The sequence below is a fragment of the Hyalella azteca genome, unplaced genomic scaffold (genome assembly GCF_000764305.2).
Source record: "Hyalella azteca isolate HAZT.00-mixed unplaced genomic scaffold, Hazt_2.0.2 contig7587, whole genome shotgun sequence".
Lineage (NCBI taxonomy): Eukaryota > Metazoa > Arthropoda > Malacostraca > Amphipoda > Hyalellidae > Hyalella > Hyalella azteca.
Window position 1 is genome coordinate 22,906 of NW_025937709.1, and position 12,145 is coordinate 35,050.

General features: G+C 36.2%; 1 long non-coding RNA gene across 1 annotated transcript; it reads right to left on the bottom strand.

Annotated features, from left to right (window-relative positions):
• Nucleotides 1-238: 238 nt before the first annotated feature.
• LOC108683402 lies at nucleotides 239-3,710 on the bottom strand. The gene is made up of 3 exons (XR_007156811.1): nucleotides 3,648-3,710; nucleotides 847-993; nucleotides 239-252 (listed from the first exon to the last, which is right to left on the bottom strand). It is a non-coding gene; the product is annotated as an uncharacterized LOC108683402 (long non-coding RNA).
• Between the last annotated feature and the right edge of the window lie 8,435 nt (nucleotides 3,711-12,145).

Sequence of the window (12,145 nt, forward strand, 5' to 3'; positions counted from 1 at the left end):
GTGAACGTTTCTTAATGTTGAAGTGCATCACTAATTTTTTAGATTTTCAACGAAAGTCAGCACAAAAATTTCCACTCTCCTAAAAATTCTACCTACTTTGAATTATCTGTTTCGCAGTTTCCAGCTCCGATGTCGTGCGGATGATGAGCGGGATTCCGTTCTCCTCGGCGCAGATCTTCACCTGATTGGCGCGAGTTCCGTTCTTCGATTTAGTGCTCGACATGAAGATTTTGGTTGTGGCGGGAACGTACGCTGCTCAAATTTTTGCAGAATTCAAGTGGCAAGTATTTTATTAAATGACGATGTTCAGTACCCATTCATTAATGTTTGTTGATGTCGTCTGGCCAGCTGACAGAAGAAAATTTGACTTCTAATGCCGCGCAGCTCAGGCGTTAGACAGCTACCGTTTTCCACAATGCAATCTCGCAAATGCGGTTTTCCCCAAAAATTGCCCATTTCATAGTACCGTGCCAATGTAACCGTAATCGGATGATTTATTTTTGCAGTGATTTTTACGAACGTAGCAATATTCATGAATACAAAATTTATTCTGTTCATTAGTCGCATTCATAGGAATCTAGGGCTTTTACATAAAATATTACGGCTCCGATATCGATGAAAATATTTCGATTTTCTTATACTCAAATTTATTTGCATACTGAATATTCACTTCAAGTTTGATGCGGTCCTTCAATTACGGTGCATTTTGTATACATGATATCTAAATTAATTTTCGCTCCAAGAACTTTCTAATAATCATTCATAGAAGTTCGGCTTGTTGATCAATTTAAGAGAATATTCATGCGTTCAACTATAATTAAGTAAAAATACGTTAATTTCACTAACAGAACTTGGTGTAGGTGACCGCCTCGAGCAGGTGCCGCGTCGTCAAGGAGCTCCCAGTTGCGTTGCTGAGGAAGCAGACGTCGCTCACGGCATCGTAAGTCACGGCCGTGCAGGTGTCGTTCGTACGGCACTGCGCTTCACAGGCACCTGGAACACGACGGTGAGATGGGTAATATTATAATAATTGTAAAACGATTATTTAAATAATTTTGAAAGTGTTGTGGCAAGGTGTATGAAGTTAAGAACTAATCCTCCTCGGTCAGCGATATTGTAAGATGTTTATTCAGTTGGTTGTTGAGTAGTATAGGTTATCGCCCTAGCCAGTTCGAGTTTGAGTAAGCATGCGTTGATTAAGAGTATAAATTTTATTGAAATTTAGGCATACAAAGCATTTGGTGTTGGATTCATGTCACGCGGTTTGTCCTTGAGTTTACATGCTCTTTTTACAGTCTTATTTTGCCTCGGACTGTCATCGATAATTCTACATTCCTGAGTGGCACAAAATCCGTAATATCAAAAAGCAAAATTTTAATATTAAACTGATATAAGCAAATAACCATGGCCATAGTAATCAGTAAAGCCAGTGGTTTCATTTAGCAATTCTTAGTTGACGCTTTAGTACCCAATGTTAACACAATTTCAGATACGAGTAATTTAGACATTTTCAAACCCGAGAATTTTTTGATAGAACTTGAATGAGTTCAAATAAAGACGGAATAATTAATTGATTTTTCTCTTTTATTTTTTGCCCACTATTGGATCAATGCTGCGTGTAATGATTTTTGCATTGCGCGTTTTGTAAATGTAATATTTAATTTATTGAATTTCTTTTTGAATATCTGTACGTCCAGTACAGCCAAACACTAGCTGGCAGTAGTTCTCTTTCTTGGTTATAAACGTTGATTTACAACTTCACGACGAATGCACGCTATAAAATATCAAACGAACAACAAGGCGAAATTTGTAATAAGAACAATGATTTCGTACAAGAAGCCAAATATTAATGTTAAAATGATTACACCAATAATTTTATGGAACTTCCTTAATGAAGTAAATCCCATCTCATATAATAAAAGTATAAAACGTCGTGCGATGGATTCGAAATTAGGAGCACACATTGTGCATTAAATGGGGATTTGGATGAGACTAGATAATGAGCCTCACCTCTGAATCACGGTACTGAATTAAATGTAATTCTTTGGAAAATATGTATTCATGAACACATTTGCAGTCAGAAGTAATTATCCAGCAAAATAAGATTGTGATATGATGTTGACTCTATATGATGTGCATGAAAAATAATAGATGTGTTTGACATGTAATTTCACCAATGTTTTAAAGCAGGCATTTCAAAAAACTATTAGCATGTATTCACTTGCATATATATATATATATATATATATATAGGTTTGGTTGAAGACCAGAGCGTACTTTTTATTTACGATTTTCTTATTGTTCTTTTCGATATGCCATCTGCAAGCTGGAGGACCAAAGAACCATATGCGGGAGGCCATTTTATGGTGTTGGCTGAAATCACGATTAGGTACGAATTCTCTGCACATAATATCTGGATTATGGACGAAACTGGAACGAAGTTTTTTTCTGATCAACTGAATATATTTTTTCTAGTCAAGGATACATTTTTTCATGTTAAGGACGAATTTTTTATCGCAAGGATATATTTTTCAAGTCAAAGATATATATTTTTATGTCAATGAAATATTTTTCTTCACGTCAGTGATAGATTTTTTAAGCCAAGAGTATATTTTTTCAAGTTAAGTATATGGTTTATGGATGAAACTGGGACGATATTTTTTCTAGTCAAGGATTAATTTTTTATCGCAAGGATATATTTTTCAAGTCAAGGATATATATTTCTATATCAAGGAAATACTTTTCACAAATTTGTACGCAATGTAACAAATGTACCTCAGCTGTTTTATGGATAAATTTCCTGATTTTAAGTAGTCAGAAAATACTTATTTGGAATAAACACTGCAGTTTAATACATTTTTAAAATTGTTTTATGCAAAAACTACTTATTATTGGATATCCTATGAAGCGAATGATCTTCCAGAAGGTTAGTAACTTCACTGAAACTTCAACAGGTTTGTAGGACCGTGGTTGAGCGCAATAACTTTACTCATGTTATTATTATCATATTATTGCATTACTGTCTGTCTTGAAGTTTCAAGAAAGTTGATATATACATTTACCTCATTATTTCAATTGTGCTAGTAGTGTGACATTCACATTTCGCGGGATGTAAAGAAAACGTCACATAATGTGCTCGATTTGTTCTGCAAACAAAACATGCTTTACTTATCAAAGGTATGGAAATGCTTAATTCATTCGAAGCAATATTGTACTAACACAATGTTGCAGCAACCGATACATTCAACCTCGTTGAAGCCGTCCTTGAACGCGTCCATTTGGTCCTTGACGCGCTCCACGAACCGCCATTTGATGTTGTCTATATATATATATATATATATATATATATATATATATATAATAGTGTCATGATAGTTTTAAATGAAGGTTATAATCTTGATTTGTGAACGGGAAAAATATAATTTTGGCTCAAGCTATCATTGTCGAAATGACTAAATGTAGAACGGCTTCTGAAATATGAAGCCCTTGAATAAGATAGATATAATATTTTACATATCGCCGTACACTGTGCGTATGTGTTTCTTGAACACCGAATATTGTTTGATCATCTATTAATTTGTTATTACTATCCTGGTGTATGTAAAATAACGTACTGACCATAACTTTTTAAATTAACTACAACTTACATTGTGAGCGAACGTGCACAGTGTTGTAGACGGGAGTCACGATGACGTAGTTCTGGAGGGTAGACGCCCACCCGCTACGCACTGTTTGCAGAACCGCACTCAACGCGAGCAATTGAATCAGGACGACTGAGATCCTGGCCATCTCATTATACAGAATATAGTATTTCTGTCGGCTCTAAATAGTTCAGTAAATGCATGAGTATTTAACAGCCGTCCACCTTCTTGGGAGCCGGCGGAATTTATTATTATGATATAACTAACGTGATTTAAAACCAATATAAATAGAGTAATTTATTCAAAATGGGTGTTCAATCCATAGTTAAAAAAACTTGTTTTTACAACCCTATACCATTCTGAACTTAGGAATGAAGAGATAATAATTACATGAAGTATCTAAAAATGCTTGGTCATAAAATGAAGACGGTTAAATTGGGCATTACAACATATTGTTCAAATACCTTAAAACCTCAGTTCTTCAGCAACAGATTGAAATTTTTTGTGATATTATCTTATTGCGTTATAGCATAATAAACTAGTTAGCGCATTTTCTCATTTATGGAAAAAATGCACTATTGTGCTCGCCATGTCCGTCCGTCCGTCTGTCTGTCTGTCCGTCCGCGACTTCACGTTTTCGTCGACGAGAAAATGCGCTCTCTGTCACGCACTGCAGTGAGTACTGACTTAATTTTTTTTAATTGTGTCCACACTCACTAATCTAATCATGCAGTATGACTCCTAGTGGTTTCGGGGTAATCCTCCAGATCCTCATTCAGGTTAATGCTGTGTGTGCTTAACTTCTCATAGTTGCTATTATATCTAGTCTGTTTTTATGCCTGTTTCATTCGTTGTTTTTAGCGCATTGTCTCATTTGTGGAAAAAAAGGCGCTATTGTGCTCGTCATGTCCGTCCGTTCGTGACTTCAGGGACGGACGAGAAAATGAACATAGTTCAGCTTACAACGAGAATAATTTACCGAAAGTGCGGCACTGAATTAAATCTCTGCATAAAATTAAATGATGCTTCAACTCAGATGCAACCACTTAAGCTATCCGCCGATGCTTCATTCAACTCGATTGATATGAAACGGTCAAATTTGCCCTAATACACTCTGGTCGTCGCATTGTCCAAACTGCAGCTAAATATACAATTCCTCAAGGTGAGATACTCTTCAATTGAGTTCTGTTCTTAACTTATTCGTAAATATTTTTGGGTCTAATATGAAACGAACTTGAATGGGGAAAAAACAGAAGGAAGTAATCAATCAGTAAATAAACGAGTAGAGATAATAAAAAAAATCGACCGAAGACACGTTTTTTTCATAACGTAAGCTAGCAACGCAGACAGGAATATGAATAAAGTACAAAATTAACCTTAGGCCATAGCACTTTTTAAACGGCAAGTCAGGTCAAGAAACGCGCGCGAGATCCTGACATATGCTGAGAAGCTGGTGGTGCACTTTGAGCCAGCCGGCCAATAATCATAAGCATGGACAAGTTCCCATGAGTAACGCTGACGACCAGAAGGAAAAAAATGCCCTCCCATCAGGGAAGAGAGAAACGCATCGTTATAAAATAGCGTGCTACTTTGAATGAACGACGTATCTAATACTACAGTACATGACTGGGCAAAATCCATGTCAAGACAATGTTCAATGAATAGCATCACAGTTAACACATCATCGTCAAATAACAAAATTTTTTCGACTCTGAATAATAATTCCCTCAAGATCAATAAACTGAACTACAAGAATAAATAATGACTTTTGTGCTCTTTATATATGAAACAATGAAACATTTCTCTCACCACAGCTACCAAAAGGTAATGTCTCCAAAAATTGATGAATAATAAATGGTATATCGGCGACCTTCGCACAAAGAGTGGATGATAGGCCTCCCAGACAGGTACGCTATTGTATTGTAAAAAGTTTCCAGAAGCGGTCATCGGAAACCTGAATGTTGTCATCAAGAAGCAATCCAGAACCCAGAGCCTTGTACCAAAAACTGTTGACTGATACAAAAACTGATTCAAGTTATGTCATCAAATTAATATTGGATCGTCTTCGTTCACAGATACCATTTAGCAAGGCTTGAATAACGATCTCTTGCATCTGGTGTGATTCATCATCTCCCTCTCCCTAATAATACACATTTTGTTCAAGATATCGCATCCGAATTGTGCAGCGCTCATTGTTAAGCCTAACCAGGGTAATCTAAATCGACTTCTTTACTGTATTTACAAAAAAAAACGTGGCGGCTGGACGGGTTTAAATTTATCAACAACTGTCAATTTGATATAGTAAATTCACACTTAACCTACCAAAAAATGTTTAAATGATTTTTTAAATGCGTTTAAAGAAAACATATGGTGATTTTGATATTATAAAGCCTTACTCTCCACTATCGCATTGTTTAATATGCTGGCTGGCCATTTTCTACAAGAACGCGGCCTAATAATAAAGTTAGTTATTCATATGCAAGCACACGCGGGCCTCACCGACGAAGTTCTCTTCTCAACTGAGGTTCAAATTACCGAGAGACATGAATTTCGTTAGATCGATACTTGACGAGCGTTCTCGCGTCATTTAAATTGTTCCGTGTAAATATTGAATACTTATACCGTTGAGTGCGGAACGACTCACCAGCGCTGGCAGATGGCCCAAAAACCGCCAATTCCACGAGAAAAAAAGCCTATAATTCGAAATTTACTAGTAAGTTTGTAGGTTCCGGTGCAAAAATTAAATTTTGTGTTTTTCCGTACATTTTCAAATTTAATGAGGTAGTACTACCATCATAAATTTTTGTCGACAAGCGCAATTGAAAAAAAAAAACTGAATTGCGGAATTTGTCCAGAAAAAAGACCCTGCAACCCACCGCTGGGTTTAACATGTTTATTTAGTTTTGATAATTGCGCTACGGCACCAGTTATGATGCATGCATGTTAGGACTATTAAGAAGAACTGTTTTTAATTAATGGGAGGTTCCTTGCCAACGAGTATCAACATTTTATAGCGATAAAAAACTTTGACATTAATTTATATTGATGTTTTTTTGTTCGTCGTTGACTACCCCATAAATATGCACTGGATTATGGCTTACAAAAACTTATTCTTCTGCTTGAAAATTAAATCCTGCGATGAGACAAAAGTTAACTGAGCTGAGAGAATGAATATCCGGATTCAGGAATATTCTAGGCATAATTTTTGACGTCGAACTGACAGTTAGTTGCCAAAACTTTCAACTAACCAACAATTAGCATCTCAAGTTTATATATACGTAATCCTTCGGGCACAAGTTGGATTTTGATCGTGTTATAAACCGAGGATTATTGCCGATGATTACTAATCATCACAACCATTATTCAGATTATCATTTTCTAATCATTTCGTCGATCGCTGGCTTTTTTCTAAACGCTATCTAAAGTGACGTATAAACATCACAGGATGAGAAATTTCTTGATGCGTTTTTGTTTTATATACGTTTTACTTCAGAGGTGCATTAGAGCGCTATAAACCATTGCAGTAGATTTTTGCAGAGCAATTATAGTTAACTTGAAATTAAATATTCGCTTCTTGTCTACATCTGTGTAAAATAAAATAAATTTCACATTAAACGAGAAAAGGTTCAGAATTATTTTCCCTTGAATGTCCCATAATTTAGAATGAGACAGACGGGTGGATGGTGAATATGCACGATGTATACAAATGATGAACTCTAATTTTTATATCAATAAAACCCCCGAGAGGCATTCATCGCTTAAGAGTGAGTTCGAACAAGGGTGTGATGACGGTTTCGAATGTACTTTTTGAACTAGATTTTTAATTGAGTTCAGTAATAGAGTGACCTCATAGAAAATTTATCTGTGGTGTTTAATTAGCATTAAACTACATGGTTAATTATTACAGAACTATGGATAGAAAAATGCGATTCTCGCTAGGTATTAGCACTTCTTAAGTCAGCTGCTGAATCAAGAGAGTTATACTGAGCCCTTGTATTTTTTATAACCCAGCAACGAATGATTCATCGTAATTTTTTTGGATTTACATCGTAGCTATACTAACTTCAATGCATATAGATGAACAAAATAATTTTTTTTCTAAAATACATCATTTTTACCTGTATTATATGCGTATTCTTGTAAAGTATAAGTGTTTATCCTGCGAGAATTAATTCACGGCCGCGCGAAATAAATGACTCGATAGGCTAAAATTTGTCGAATATCGGTCGATGTCCTATCACTAACTAGCTTCATCCAGCAGATTTTTCTACTAATATTTAAGCCTTAATTATGAATAAACGTTTTCATTGGATATATCATTTTCTCCATTGATTGTTATATCGAATGGTTAAAAAAATATTCCTAACGCTTGACCTGCTTCTACTTGGATGATTTGAACAGAGATCAAATCCTTGATTCGTGCATCTGAACAGACAATTGAATTCAATACTCATTTCCCAATGCGGTTGTCGGTAGCATTGTGGAATTATTAATATAAATAACGAGTCAAGTCAAAGTCTACGTGCTGTGGCTGTTGCTTGTAGTCACCGTTAAATGGCGTATTATTTACCTGCCACTCATTAACGTCTGCCTCCGCCTATTAGTTACGTCACTGCATGCAGCCACTGCTACGACCACTTAATGCCCTCCTTCATTACGTTAACGGCCTCCTGGGCATCGGGAAACTATTCGCTGCAGCGGACAGTGTTGGTGCTTCCTGTTTCGGTGGCTTCAGTGTTCCTTAAAATGAGATATGATCAAGGCTGGTGTGTGTGCTGGAAAAAGTCAAATCTGTGAAATTGAAGCTTTTCTTCCAAGTGTGGGATTTTCCCATATATTGGTGCTTCCCATTGTTGGTGCTTCCTGTTTCGTTGGCTGCAGTATTCCCCACACGTACTGAGAGAAAATTAATGTCGTGCGGTAAAGCGTCAAAGCTGCAAAATTAGAATCTGTTCACCCAATTGTGGAGTTTTTCCAGTATTTTCGGAGTGAACATAGAATTTTGATCGCACTTGTAGCGGTGATTAAGTTAGTGCATTTGTAGACTTATTTCTTGCAGATTTAGATGCCCTGAATCTGGAAATCTGCAGTAGCGGTTGAAACCATGAGGTAATTAAATTAAAACATTTTCCACCGCACCACATTCTATTTTCATCATTAATTATGGTACTTCCAATTAGAGTCAATCCACTCAACAGGAAATTTTCCGCTAAATTAAATCCACTTGCCACGCTGTCCGCATTCCCTCGCCGTTACTCCGGCTTTAGTCTTCCATCTGGACTGAATGGTAGACCAATTATTCTGAATGGAAAACCTACGCTTAGAGAAATGAGTGACACATTGTCCAAATGGTGATACACGTGATGTCCCTGCGTGGATCATCGGGACCCGTTTAGGCAACAGGACGTATCAGTGTAAGGCCCGTTCTCTGCTCGCGCTGTGGGTAACAAAGTGTGTCACTTTTCGGATAATTAAACCCGTTCATTTATCGGAATTATGAACATTAGGAATGAATGTCAAAACATTTGTTCCTGATTGAAGTGATTAAACTACTTGTATTATACAGAAATTATTCAGTGAGCCCATCTGACTATGTCGATATCAAATATTCCGTTCATTCGAATACTGAAGCTTATATTGAATCATTCCCTTCAATACCAGACACAAAAATTGTTTATTTGCGTTACATTTTTCCTAATTTAACTCTTGAATATCATTTTAGTCCAAACTTTTTGTTTATAAAGACCTTTGAGATCACAGTTTCTATTCCAAAAAAGGTCGTATTTAAGCAATTATTTTGCGTCAATTCAAGAAACAAGCGTAAAAATAACAATTCATTCAAATTGCTGGAAGAGAGAATTACAAGTACAGGATAAAGCAGGCTGCGATACAAGATATACGTGAATAATATTCTTTCTATCCATTGACAAAATTATATTGAACTCTTATTTTCAATTCGAGTTAAAAAAATGAAAAATCGATTGAGTCATACAAAATTTAACATTTGTTTTTATCGCAAGGTTCAATCCAAATCTAATCAAAATAATCGTGGTGTAAAATAACACGACAGAATAAACAGCGAAACAAATTTCTAATTTCCATGTTATTAAGTATATATTAACGAATGTGCGTCAGAAAAGATAGAACTCTATAGGTGCACGCAGATCAAGTCTATATATAGTAGCAGACGTGTTATCACATCTAGAGCAGTCTAGCATAGACCCTTGTAATAAGGTATAGGACCAAAGCAGGTGCTGTTCAACATTAAACATAGCAAAGCTGGTGCAGTGCAACACATGCACATTTAATATTACGCATATTTTCAATGCATTTGAGCCTAGTATTATGTAAGCATGTCATAATAACAGACGAAACGCAAGTGCAGTTACACACGAGGATAAGAGAACCTTGTGATATAATTGAATATTATAATATGATATAATATAAATTTAATATATAATAAGGTGAGATATGATGTAAAATAACATATAATATAATGTTTTTGATGATGATATATTGATATATTTCTATATATTGATATTACGCACAAATTTTACATCTATCGTTAAGACAAGTGACCGTTCAGCGCTATTTATTGATGTGACATCTAAAAAATGCGCCTATGAGAGAACGCCTGAAGCAAAGACGAGAATGAGTCTCGTTTTGAACACATTTTTTCGTTCACCATGAAAACTTCAGCACGCGTTTTACCTTAACCCAGTGAACGTTTGGGTGAATTCAAGAAGAGTTTGTGACCAAAATGAATATTTGACAAAAAATCCACCCCCTTGAAAAAAGAGCGAAAAACGCGGTTTTCATAACCGGAAGTTTCCAGTCTGGGTTTTAAATTAGGACACTCAGTTCGTTCGTTTCTTCGTTCTATTCCTGAAAATCTGTCAATGAGTTGCAGTCTGATGAGTCCAATCCAATTGTCTGATGAGTTGCATCTCAATTGGATTGAGATGCAACTCATCGTACCTCGCCTAGGTTTATCATTTTTTCGAGGACCATCTCGTCAAATCAGCTGAAAAGTGATCAAGTTCTAGTTTTATAAATCTTCTCCCAATTTTTTTTTTCTTTTACCTATGCAACATTTTCGCCTTCCTTGAATTATTCAGGGATTTTTCGAACAAAGAATTGGAGTTTTATCATTTTTTTCGTCAAGGTTTGGTTCAATTTGCCCGTTCTCAATGAGCACCATGGCAGGACCTGAAGGGGGAAGAGGAGGAAAAAAACGATGCGTCAATACGGACGCTGGCGAGAAGACCGAGCCAAAGACTTTGGTTCCGTCGGGCCACACGAGATCGCCGTTGCCTTCCTCATCGCGTGCGGACATGAATGCATAATATCCAGCAATTCCATAGTGTCCGTGACCTGCAAAATTGAATACCTTATGAATACAAGTAAATTTTCCAGGACATGGATAGATAAAAAACCTATCTTTGATAGAAATAAAACGCGTTTTTGGTCATTAGTATTCGCATAACTAGTATTTTGAGTTCATATCTTTGTAAATATCCAATGACGTACATAGGGTTATTTTCTTTTCAACAACACCAATTTTTTCATTTCTTATTAACAACACTAGTTTTTTCAACGTTCCGTAATGTTGGAGTACATTATTTCTTTTCTGGATTTTTAACAAAGCTCAAAAAACTTATCGGCTCTCCTAAAATTCTACGAACCTGCAATTAGCGTCTTCGCAGTTTCCAGCTCCGATGTCGTGCGGATGATGAGCGGGATTCCGTTCTCCTCGGCGCAAATCTTCACCTGATTGGAGCGATTCCCGTTCTTCGACGAAGTGTTCGACATGAACATATCGGTTGGTGCGGGGACGTATGCTGCACGAATACTTTCAAGAATATTCAAATGACAAGTATCATATTATATGGCGATGTTCAGTACTATTTATTATTTTGTTATTGGTGTCATCTAGCAAGCTGTCTGAAAAAAATGTGACTTCTAACGCCTCGCAACTCGGGCGTTAGATAGCTATTTTTTTTCGCAATGCAATAAGAAAATGCGGTTTTCCTGAAAAATTTTCCATTTCACTGCACCCGGCCATTGTAACACCGATCATATTATTTTTAAAGTGATTTTTAGAAATAAAGTAATTTTCATGAATACAAAATTGAAGTTTGAACTAGTCACATTAATTGGGGTCAAGGTCTTTTACAGAAAATATTACGGCTCCAGTCGATGACATTTTTTTTATTTTCTTTTACTCAAATTTATTCGCATATTGAATATTCGCTTCAAGTTTGATGCGGTTTTCGGTTGCAGTGCACTTCGTATACGTGTTATCTTAATTAATTTTCGGCACAAGAACTTCCTAATAATCATTCATTGAAGTTCGGTTTGTTCACCAACTCATGCGACCATTCATCCGTTCATCTGTGATTAAGTAAAAATACGCTAATTTCACTAACAGAACTTGGTGTAGGTGACCGCATCGAGCAGGTGCCGCGTCGTCAAGGAGCTCCCAGTTGCGTTGCTGAGGAAGC